At 43.8% G+C, this 12,760-nt stretch overlaps 1 long non-coding RNA gene across 2 annotated transcripts; it reads right to left on the bottom strand.

Annotated features, from left to right (window-relative positions):
- Positions 1–7,067: 7,067 nt before the first annotated feature.
- On the bottom strand, positions 7,068–11,575 carry LOC119269124. Of its 2 annotated transcripts, none has more exons than XR_005133469.1 (2): positions 11,040–11,575; positions 7,068–9,709 (listed from the first exon to the last, which is right to left on the bottom strand). It is a non-coding gene; the product is annotated as an uncharacterized LOC119269124 (long non-coding RNA). The 2 variants fall into 2 exon arrangements; XR_005133470.1 differs by having other exon boundaries at positions 7,068–9,694.
- Between the last annotated feature and the right edge of the window lie 1,185 nt (positions 11,576–12,760).

Raw genomic sequence — 12,760 nt, 5'->3', positions numbered from 1 at the left:
ATCAACAGTCCGGTCAGGGGAATCAGCAGCAGCAGTCTGGATATCGGAGTAACCTGAAACGGCTAAATACCGGGCAATACCACATCTTCACCACAAGTTTGTGTAAGCGGGATCAGAAGCTTCATAAAACAGCAGTGAACTCTGTTGAACCGACCGTACCACGTTACTTGCGCTGGTCTGAGCTTCCCATTGTGTGGAGTTGAGAGGACCATCCGCCCCGGGTTGATAATCTGGGTCATCTGGCATTGGTGGTTGCACCTCAGGTTGGAGGGTATAAGTTCACCAAGGTGCTCATGGACGGAGGGAGCATCATCAACTTCCTCTATTATGAAACCTTCCATCGTATGGGGTTGACAGATAAGAACCTTAAATCGTCCAACACTGTTTTTCATGGTGTGGTGCCTGGTAAGTCAGCATATCCGGTTGGTAAGATAGCTCTGGAAGTTGCGTTTGGAAATGAGAATGACTCCCGATCCGAGACATTGACCTTTGAGGCGGTGATAATCAAAAGCCCTTATCATGCTCTATTTGGATGGCCGGCTTATGCTAAGTTTATGGCAAGACCCTATTATGTTTACCTGCAGCTCAAGATGCCAGGCCATAAGGGAACCATCACGGTACATGGGAGCCGAAAGATAGCCTTGGAATGTGAGGAAGGTGATGCGGCTTATGCTGAGTCGGTTTGTGCAACAGAGGAGTTGAAATTTTATAAGGACAATGTTGATCCGGCAGATATGACTTCTTTGAAAAAGCCAACTATAGAGCATGATCCGGCATTCAAGTTTAAATCGGTTGAGGAAACCAAGTCAGTTGATTTTGTTCCTGGCGATTCATCCAAGCAGTTTAGCATCAGTGCTAATCTGGATCCGAAATAGGAAAACGCGTTCATCGAGTTCATCCATGAGAACGGGGACATCTTTGCATGGAAACCTTCTGACATGCCAGGTGTGCCGAGGGAACTCGCTGAGCACACTCTTAATATTGATCCTAAGTTTAAACCAGTCAGGCAGCTTCTCCGCCGCTTCAATGAACAAGGGCGTAAGCTATTGGTGAAGAGGTAGCCCGGCTCTTGGCAGCAGGTTTTATTGTGGAGGTTTTTCACCCTGAGTGGTTAGCTAACCTGGTGCTAGTACTTAAGAAGAACGACACTTGGCGTATGTGTGTGGACTACACAGATTTGAACAAAGCTTGTCCGGTTGATCCCTTTGCTCTCCCTCATATTGATCAAATCATTGATGCTACGGCGGGTTGTGAGCATTTGAGTTTTCTGGATGCTTACTCTGGTTATCATCAGATCAAAATGGCAGTTAAGGACCAGGAGAAGACGGCTTTTATAACTCCCTTTGGAGCCTTCTGATATGTATCTATGCCTTTTGGGCTCAAAAGTGCCCAGACAACTTATCAGCGCTGCGTGCAGAATTGTCTTCATAATCAGATTGGGCGCAATGTTCATGCTTATGTGGATGATATACTTGTCAAGTCCAGGAAGGAGGAAACATTGATAGATGATTTGAAGGAAACTTTTGATAATCTCTGAGTTTATAAGATGATGCTTAATCTGGCCAACTGTACCTTTGGTGTACCGGCAAGCAAGCTCTTGGGTTTTCTAGTGTCTAACAGAGGTATTGAGGCTAACCCGGACAAGATCAAAGCAATCACTTCTCTGGCTAAACCGGTGTGCATTAATGATGTTCAATGTCTGGCGGGTCGTATTGCAGCATTGAGCCGGTTTATCAGCCGGTTGGGGGAGAAGGCTATCCCTCTGTATCAGATGATGAAAAAGACAGATAATTTTGTCTGGAGTGATGCGGCTGATGCAGCATTTGAGGACTTGAATAAACAATTAGCCGAGCCTCCCGTGCTTGCTGCTCCCATTGATAAAGAGCCACTGCTGTTATATGTGGCTGCTAATGCCCGGGCTGTCAGTGTGGCTATTGTGGTAGAGCGGAAGGAGGAAGGCAAGGAATATCCGGTTCAACGGCCGGTTTATTATATCAGTGAGGTACTCATTAAGTCCAAATAGAGATACCCACATTGGCAGAAGCTGGTGTATGGAGTTTTTATGGCAAGCCGGAAGCTTAAAGAGTATTTTCAGGGTTACCCCATCACTATGATCAGCTCTGCTCCTTTGGGGGATATAATCCAAAATAGGGAAGCAATTGGCCGGGTTCCCAAGTGGGCCATTGGGCTTGGACCTCACGGGTTAAAGTATATGCCTCGAACGGCAATCAAGCCCCAGGCACTTGTGGATTTCATTAATGACTGGACAGAATTGCAGACACCAGAGGAAAAGCCGGATAACACATATTGGACTCTTCACTTTGATGGGACAAGGCAATTGGAGGGCTCGGGGGCTGGAGTTGTGCTAGCTTCCCCTCGAGGTGATAAATTTTGTTATGTCCTTCGTTTAATGTTTCCTTGCACTAACAATCTAGCCGAATATGAGGCTTTACTCCACGGTCTTCGAGTGGCTAAGGAGATGAACTTGAGCCGGGTTAGGTGCTTTGGTGAGTCAGATTTGGTAGCTCAACAAGTATAGGTACTTGGGACTCTAAGGATCCACTCATGGCGGCTCATCGACGGGAGGTGCATTTTATCGCTGGTCATTTCAAGGGTTACCAGGTTGAGCATGTGGACCGGAGGAAGAATGAAGCGACAGATGCTTTAAGTCGGCTGGGTTCTCAACGTAAACCGGTGTCGCCCAACGTTTTTCTTGATGTCCTTCATAACCCGTCGGTCAAGTTACCCACAGAGGAGGATTTGGCTATTCCTGACCCGGAGGCTCAATTGGTGGCGGCTCTTCATGTTATCCCGGATTGGACGGTTCCCTATTTGGCATATATGACCCGGGGCGAGTTACCTGAGGATGAGGTTTTGTCTAGACAAATAATTGGGCGGTCCAAGTCAATGACTATTGTCAATGGAGAGTTGCATCATTGCAGCGTTACAGGGGCATTTCAGCGTTGTGTGTCTCCGGAAGAAGGTTGTGAGATCCTCCGTGAGATCCATGAAGGGGGCTGTGGGCATCATGCCGGTTCAAAGTCTCTGTTAGCCAAAGTTTTTCGTCATGGTCTTTATTGGCTGACGGCTCATGCTGATGCTGAGGACTTGGTCAGAAGGTGTGATGGTTGTCAGAAATTTGCACGTCGAGCTCATGTTCCGGCTCAGGAGTTAAGGATGATTCCAATCGCTTGGCCATTTGCAGTCTGGGAGCTTGATATGGTGGTGCCCTTTAAGAGATCCAAGGATAAGAAGACCCACCTCTTGGTGGTAGTTGACAAGTTTACTAAATGGGTAGAGGCCGAGCCAGTGAGCAAATGTGATGCAGCGACGGCGGTTCAGTTCATGAAGAAAGTGATCTTCCGCTTTGGCTTTCCACATAGCATTATCACTGACAATGGCACTAACCTTTCCTAGGGAGCTATGGAAGATTTTTGTCAATGTGAGCATATCTGGCTTGATATATCATCAGTAGCTCACCCCAGTCTAATGGTCAAGCTGAGAGAGCCAATCAAGAGATCTTAAGAGGTATTAAACCCCGGCTTATGGTTCCTTTGCAGAGGACGCTGAGTTGTTGGGTCGAGGAGTTACCTTCCCTATTATGGAGCATTAATACCACCCCAACAGGTCTACGGGTTATATACGCCCTTTTTCATGGTTTATGGAGTAGAAGCAGTTCTCCCTAGTGACATCCGTCATGACTCGCCCCGTGTGGCGGCTTATGTTGAAGCTGACAATGAAAAGGCACGTCAGGAAGCACTTGACCTGTTAGATGAAGAGTGTGATATTGCAGCAGCTCGTTCGGCGATTTACCAGCAAGACCTGCACCGTTACCACAGCCACCGGGTTAAAACCAAAACTTTTCAAGAAGGTGATCTGGTGCTCCGACTCATCCAGGATCAGACTGATATGCACAAGCTATCCCCGCCAGGGGAAGGACCCTTTGTGGTTAGCAAGAATCTAAACAATGGGTCATATTACCTTATCGATGTTCGAGACCACAAGGACTCACGCACGTCGGAGGAGGAGACCCGCCGGCCCTGGAACATTGCTCAGCTTAGGCCATACTACATGTGAGCCACATGCTCTCCGTATGTACATATTTAAAATAATGTATATATTATGATTGATATAATAAACTGACATCCTTGCTAAAGCGGGGCTTCTATCGTTCTCTTACATGAGTTTTTGATTACCTTGGTAATCCGGCTATCAAGCCCATATTATAAGAGCACAGCTCTGTTACCTTGGTAATCCGGCTATCAAGCCCATATTATAAGAGCACAGCTCTATTACCTTGGTAATCCGGCTATCAAGCCCATATTATAAGAGCACAGCTCTGTTACCTTGGTAATCCGGCTATCAAGCCCATATTATAAGAGCACATCTCTGTTACCTTTGTAATCCGGCTATCAAGCCAATATCACAACTTCATATGAGCAGGGTTCTGATCTACTTCAGGCTTAATGCCCAGATTAAAGGGACTAAAGAGAGTCTGATGCATAGCACAACTCAAACATAGGAATCCCTTGAGCATAGCTCACAAGATCACTTGGGGGCTTGGTCGTATTCGAACCGTAGCTACACCTCTTGATAGGCATAAGGCCACCAGGGATATCTCTTGGGGGTTTGGTCGTATTCGAACCATAGCTACACCTCTTGATAGGCATAAGGCCACCAGTGAAATCACTTGGGGGCTTGGTCATATTTGAACCATAGCTAGACCTCTTGATAGGCATAAGGCCACCAGGGAAATCACTTGGGGGCTTTGGTCGTATTCGAACCATCGCTTTAACCCTCTTGATCGTTGTAACACCACAATTATGACTATTTCAAACTTTTTTTGATTTTTTCTTCGGTTTATAACGCTTTATGAGTGTAATTTATTTATGCTATTTCAACTTGGTCTGGGCCCGTTCATAAACCGGCAACAGCTGAGGAATATCAATATTCAAGTTATGAGTTATCACCCTTATTATACTACCTTGCTGATCCAGTAGTGTGTAAAAATATCACATGTATGATATCTTTCATATTTGGTTACTTTTAGGTATAGCTTTGGTTATAAACTCAGGTTATATGTTGGGCATTATGACCCGTCCGGCGGTAAACCGCTAGGACACTTCACACTTGTTTTATGCAGAAACCGGTTGAATAAAACTGCTAAAAATCATAAGCAGACATAGCATAATCATGGCGGATTAACAGTGTCATGCAAAACGAATATGCATGATGGCATAGCAGACCAGGTGTTTAAACTAGCCTATTACAAGGCGTTCTGATGCCCAAAAGGATAATTGTTTTCAACAAGTGTTGCAGTATGCAGAAGGTTAAACCGGCCTCCGGATCATGATTCTCCGCCGGGCTGACTTGACGGTTGTGGATCATCCTACGCCGGTTCATCCTCCTTCTCTCCACCCAGCAGCTGGAAGTCAATGGTTGCCCAGTCGATTCCAGTTAGGGCCTTGAATACAGCTTTGTCGCTTATAAGTGTGCAGGGATCAACATCAGTGGCGTAGGTATGCTTACGGAAAGGCGGGATAAGATTTTTCACATCATGAGTTGGCGCATTAACCCGTTTGTTGTCGGCGTCATAAATCAACTGGTAATGAGAAAGATCTGTCTCTTCAGCCAATTTGCTCGCTAATGGGCGCATTTTCTTCGTCAAAGCTCGATATCATCATTGTCAAAATTTGACCCGTCCCCCTTTATGCTCGGATAACCGCGTCCTATATCAGCCGGGTCAAGATCTGGTATCCACTAGTTGACCCGTTGCACCAAATGGTGCAGAGACCCGCTGAAGACATGTTGTCGATGAAAATAGTTTCATGCTACAAGAACCTTCAACTAAACCATCTGTTGCACCAAATGGCGCAGAGACCTACTGATTCCATGTTAGCGATGAAAAGAAATCCATGGTTTAGTTGATATAGTTACGGGTACGCACATATGACAACAAATTTAATCTTTCTTATATGAAAAAAAACAGGTCTTATTATCAACAATCAGATGTATATACACAACTAAATTTGGTAACATAGAGTTCTGTTTGAAACAAAATGTATGTAACAAATCTAATCCTCTTTAGTAGGAAAAACATGGTATATTTTATTGTCTATAATGAGATGTATATACAAATTGTAATTTGGTAGCACAGAGTTATATATTCTATAAGATGTGAATGATGGACATCACATCCAGAGATATTCACATCAGTAAGAAAGTTGTCTACAATTCATGTGAATGATGTGGTTCGCCGAGGCGGCCGTTTCGGGGGCGTTGATTTCTGAGGGAGTCCAGGTGGTGATGATGATAGACACTCGATGGTCATTTGCGGATTACATGATCAGCGCAAATCCTGCATATTTCCCTTGCGAAGCTCGTCTTCAAAGTCGGAGTTGTCAATTGTTCGCGTGTGTAGCCATCTGTTAGCATGTGGCCAGGTTGGCTGGTGGTACCCATGTTGTGTGGGTTGAGTTGTATTGGTTTTAGCCCGGTTTTCCTCAATTAACCAGGCAATTCTCACTATCTTCTAAGCCAATGAAAATGGAAGTCTTTTGCCTCGTTTCAAAATAATTAAATAAAACATCAGCGAGAAATAACATCCTTGGGCCAGCACCTGACTAAGTTGAAACGATATTGTTCCACGCCTTCCAAATATGCGAAGGATATTACCGATGTTGTCTTGGGCTTGCAGCCCTTCAGGTGGCATCACTTTCCAAACAAAGGAGAGATTGGTAGGAATCGAAAGGCCGAGGATTGACCAAATCACAACAACAAAATTGCGGTCATTTTTTTCATATATATACATGAAGTGTCAGGTCATAGCATTGCTGAAGTGGACTAAAATTCAGGAGAATGGATGAGAATAGAAATGATGTAAAGTCGGGTCTCGGTTTAATATGGGCATAAGAAAGTAGTATTTTAGTAGAGCTGTATCGGAATGCACAAAGGCTTAGTAACTGCAATACTAATTTACTCAAGGAAGAGTTGCACAATTTACTCAAGTAAGAGCTGCTCAATATTGTCGTCAGAACAAACTGTAATAGGATCGTGGGAATTATATGTTGATGTGTACACACCTTCACAATTATATAACTCTATGTAACAATGCACAAAGGAGTAGCAGCCACAATATTAATTTACTCAAGGAAGAACTGGTCAATTATGTCATCAGAACAAACTGTAATAGGATGGTGCAAATTCTGTAAACCTTGAACGGGCGCATAGTACCTTCCAAAGCCTATTAACATCAAGATGTAATAAGGCAAGAGAAAAATGATTGTAACTATCTTCTAATTGTTCAAACATTTGAGAAAGCTTAGAGAATCCGTCCTGCTGCCTTTTTCTCCAATGTTCTCTTCCTTCTTTTACCTGCAAAAATGAAGCATGTTCCACAAACTGGCAAAATCAGTGTTGTTACCAACAGACTTCCATATTATAAGAGGTATTCTGGAAGTATTTATGCTAACTAAATTCAGAAAAGACCGAAAGCATAATAATTTAGCAGCCCTATATAAGACTTGTTTCAATCCTCATGGTGCATCTCGAAGCCCTGCAATCGAAACTGGAACATCACTCGCACTGAAATCTCCAAACACCAGTTGATCTAACTAATCGAGCAAGTAGCAGTCTTGCACTGAAACCCCTAAACACCAGTTCAGTTATCCATATTATACACATCCCTGCTACTACAAATTCTGAAAAATGAGAAACTAGACCCTCAGCAACAACTGACATAAAGGCTAAACCAGAGCAATCAACCATTACTTCTGTCATGGCACAAAATTTCTAATAGAATCACATCTAAGAATGTCAATTGGAAGGAGAGAAAGGAACACTAGGAATTCATGCTCGTAGATAAAGCAAATAAAATAATATTGTTCAGGAAACGAGATAATATCGGGGACACGAAAGGTTGTTCCGAGATGTTCCAGACAATCTAACAGTTAGACAGCACACAAAAAAATGGTTGAATCAAAGAGAAACTAAAAACCAGATTACAATATAAAGTGGTTACCTTTTTTGCTTAGGCAAAGGCCGACATGAACATTAGAAACCAAATTGAACTTATCTTTTTCTATGTAGTAAAAAACTGAACAAGTGTCTGTGTTTTTCATCGAAAGAAAAAAATGCATGGAGAGTAATATGCTTATGGCAGAATTAACATTGATAGCAGAAGAAGATACATACTGGAAATGTTGGACTAAATTTATCCAACTTCACTAACAATGTAGAAATTGGCTTCAGTGTACTAACATAGTTATTTTGGATATAAGCAATCAACGACGAATTTAACATCAGAGATATCTGACCATTTTAAGTAACGAAAAAAGAGCCCGATAGCAAGATAGCACAACATAGAGCTGCATTGACCATTGGACCAAGCTCTGAGTAGAGAACCTACATTTAATATCCAATAACTGAAATTTGTGTGATACATCCATAAAGGAATATTAGTAGGACAGGTAGCGCTGGACATATTGTTTAAGCAAATAAATAGTCACTACTTTCTTGTGCGCAATGGAGCAGAAATTGGTGATCACAAGAGCAGAGTAGTCATGGTTGAGCCTGTTTTGACTTTCTTTTCTTATTCCACTTTGGAAAGGACAAAAGTGAACAAAAGCAAGCCAAAAACATATAGTACTCCCTCCGTAAACTAATATAAGAGTGTTTAGAATACTAAAATAGTGATCTAAACACTCTTATATTAGTTTACAGAGGGAGTACCATTTAATGCCTCACAACAGTTTTTGCATGGCCAGTTAACCCTGAAAGAAGAAAGTCTGTGATATTACACTTAATATGTAAAAGAGGCTCAAACACAAAATTAAATTCAAAATAAAAGTAATGCTCATGTAGCATATTTTATATTTACAACACAAGACAGTACCGTCAAATGTTATATATTAGCTAGCTAAGTAGGAATCTCTCATTGGATTGTGCCTCAAACTATACCATGGAGGCATGAAACTATGTATTTTTGGTCAGGAAAACAAAGATGCCCGCTTCCGCACCATGAATCGCAGAATTTTCATTTGATTGTACTCACAAAGCTATTTAAACATAAAAGGAAACAGTACTACCTTGTATATTTGTACAACCTATCAAGAATAAAGTTGTGAATTAATCTCTTCGTATTGATGCCTTCATCACCAAGCCCACTATCACTGATGCCTTCTCTTCCGACACCATAAGTAGTGTGATCATTTTAGAAATATGACCAGTTATATTCTACTTGTATCTATCTCTATCTTGCGGTTCCACTGCTCATTGTCGTGGTTGCATTGCTCATGTCGGATTAGAGTTATGGTGCCCTGTGAAACACAAGCAAAGTTTGAACAATCCAATGGTTATATTCTACTTAAGCTGGGACCACTATGCATGATATTTTGTATGAATCGCTATGAGAGAGAGCTGAACAATTATATAGAAAATTGGGTGGCGTATTCAATTGTATCCATGGAAAATGTATTATGATCTCTAAACTACAACAGTGTACAAAGAAACGACAACCAACGAAGGAAGCGGAGGCGGACGCTGACAGAGATGACAAACCCAAGTCTTGGAAGGATGACAGTCGGATAGATATCTCATCTCTACTTCTGCTCATCTCCATTTATTACGACACGACAACATATGTATATATATGATGTGCGCCCAACTCTGTCTTGAGCATTGCCCGCTGCTGAACCTGCACATGAAAAAACTGACAAATGTTCTTATTATTGTTCTGCCTTATGCAACTTCTACATAATATGAATAGGACTAAGAAGGTGTCGTATCCAGAAAATTCTTGACCATTAGTAACTTCTACATAATGCATCATATTTTGCATGTAATGTTGAAGTATCGACATCAAGATTACATGACAAAAAGTGGGAATTGAAGTGGCCAACTAACCAAGCCTAGGTGAAAGGAAATCTTGAATCTGTCCATTCATGTCTGATACAAAGAACTGATCATTAGCACTGTAATCCACACAAAGGTAGCTATTTTTGTTTTTCTTATATAAATCCAAGAAATACAACTAATACAATTTATCAAACTGTGATACCGACAAATTGAGTTCCATTGCCCTTCAGTGTTTAGCTGTTGCCTTTTAACGGGATTGTAGATAGCCTCAAAAAATGGCATATCGCTTTTCACTTACTTTCTAAGTGTCAATGCAGAACTTTGTGTGACACAAACCCTAACTTTTCTGACATGCAACACTCCCCAGGAACATGGGAGGTCAATGGGTTCGTGTGTGTTGAAATAGACCTGGTCCCAGAGTATCACTCATCAGAACGACCGTCCAAGGCACAGATCAGCCAACATCGGCAATAAAATTGAGCAAGCTACAACAGAGGTAAGGGTAGGCTCTAAGGGTAACTCCAACGGTGACACCGACTTTTTCAGCTCTGTTTAGTCCCACAAGCCAAGGCTGTCTTGATTGCTCAAGACATGATTGTTTCAGCTAGTCATCATCGTCACCGCCCCTCTTTTTGGTCCAAAAATTAGGTTGCCTCTACACACCAAGCAACATGACCATGATACCCCGTTACATGTGTGCACACATCCAGCCATCAAGCTCAGGAGCTGCTCATACCTGGAGTCAACCGACCAAACCCCCACGATGCGGACGACACATCAGACGAACACCATACGGTTACCAGCCAACGCCACACCCGAATCCAAGGCAACAGAACGGCGGTCGCTGGCAGCGGTGCGGAACTAACGTGGCCGCCAACCCGACGATTGGCCAGTGATCAGGCAACAAGAGCTCGCCTGAATCAGCATAGGGTTTGGGTTGTAATCAAATGTAACAAAATGATGAGGTGAGAAAGATGGTGGAGCCTGTGTCTGAATCATTCAGCCTCTCATTATTTTGAGAAAATAGGCTCAAGACAAGGTATCATCTATAAGCCTGCTTAAGTGAGTTTTGTAGTGGAGTGTTCCTTGCAGTTCAGGAGCACACCACGGATTCTTGGTCATTCAAATAAAGAGCTTTTTCTCGGAGAGAGAGAGAGAGAGATAGAGAGAGATGGGGATCATACCGGATCCAGAGCAACAGGTAGCCAAGCTGCGAGAAATCCATCGACAGCGGCTAAGATCCCGCGCCAGCCCGACAAATCCCTCGACCGGAACGCATCATGGGCCCCGCCGCTTGGTCCCCAGCCCACGCCGCCATGGATGTCCCCGCCGCACGGGAGGGGCGGCGAACCAGCGAGTCCATTGGTCGGGAGCCTGGATGGCGCTGGTGGATCCCTCCATCATCGCCGCCCTTCGGGGAGGGGTGCGGCCCCAGCCGACGCGAGCCGGGTTGGCCACTCTCCCATCCGACGACGTGCCTCCTCTCCTCTTCCTCTCTTTCTCCCTCCTCTCTCTCCCTCTCATATTCTCTCTCCTACAGATCTAACTGAGCGCCGCCGCTGTCGCCCTTTGCCTGCAGGTCGGCGCCGTGGTGGGGATCCGGGAAGGAGGAGGGGGCGGAAGGGAGGAATGGTGCGGCGGCTGTGAGAAGGAGCGGGTGGCTGTGGACGGGGGGCTAGGGTTTGGTGCGGTTATGTCCAATGGGCTCCTCGCCCTAGCCACGGGACGCGCGGCGCGTGAGAAAAGGTTCACCCGCCCAAAGATGACCAGCTGCTGAGACAGCCAATGCAAGCTTGAGACGAGCCCACTCGTTATTGGGCAAGGAAAATGACTCGAAGGTGAAAACGATTTAACTGTAAGTGAAGATCCAACGGTGCAGCCAGCCAGAGGGGCAGATCCGACGGCCGACGAAGCTTGCAATCGGGGGAGCATTCTGGGAGCGAGTTGGCTAGCTTCTGTTTTGTTTTAAATGCTTTGGCCCGGATTAGCGCAGTTAGAGCACCTGCCCTTGTAGCTGATCTTTTTAACTCCTCAAACCGGGCAGGCAGCATTGACAGCTTCTCTAATATTTCCTTGATCAAAGTTGGGTACGGTGTTATGAGAGGCAGTACAAATGATCTGTTGCACGCCGGTATATAATTTCTCTATAAGAGTATAGACAACCTTCAATTTCTTCTGCATGTCAGATGGGTAATGCGAGATCCTGCATCATTAAGCACACCGATAAACCGGCAGTTCATAGGATAATACATGTTAACAACTTATACTAAGGGTACTTACCAAACACAGCAGTGGTCATGGCATTTATTTGCCGCTTCAAACGAGTCAGCTCTTCTACCACCGGATTAAGGGCTGCTTCTGCATCCTCATCCCTCTTTTGTAGTGTGGCTTTTTTTATGTCCCAGTCTGCCCGTTCCTTCTTGAAGTTTTCCTTCAATTTCTCCATGGCTACTAAGGCACTGGTCAGCTCCTCTTTGGTTTTGGAAATTTCTGCTTGTTGGGACTTGATATTTTCTTAAAGATCAGCGGTTTGAGATTCCTTTTTGCTCAGCTCAGTCTGTAAGAGACATACATGTTATGAGTTGGCAGCATTTTGAAGCACCAAGCACATAACAAGTTATACACTTGGCACTTGGGGGCTAATGCATATTGCTTCTTATTAAATTTCTCTTCTAAAGTCCCAAGATCAATTCAAGTATTATTCTTGGCACTTGGGGGCTAATGTATATGTGCTCAATAATAAAGTCCTGATTCATCTTGAAGAGATAAACCGGCCCTTGGGGGCTACAAAAACAAAAGTTGCAAGATGAATACTCTAAAGTCTCGGTTCATCCTGAAAAGATAAACCGGCCCTTGGGGGCTACGCAGGCAAAGTTGAAGTATTACAAAGTCTTGTTTACTTGAT

This window comes from Triticum dicoccoides, chromosome 1A (assembly GCF_002162155.2).
Source record: "Triticum dicoccoides isolate Atlit2015 ecotype Zavitan chromosome 1A, WEW_v2.0, whole genome shotgun sequence".
Classification (NCBI taxonomy): Eukaryota; Viridiplantae; Streptophyta; class Magnoliopsida; order Poales; family Poaceae; genus Triticum; species Triticum dicoccoides.
Note: the sequence above shows the minus strand (reverse complement) of the source record. Positions and strands in the feature narration are given on the sequence as shown.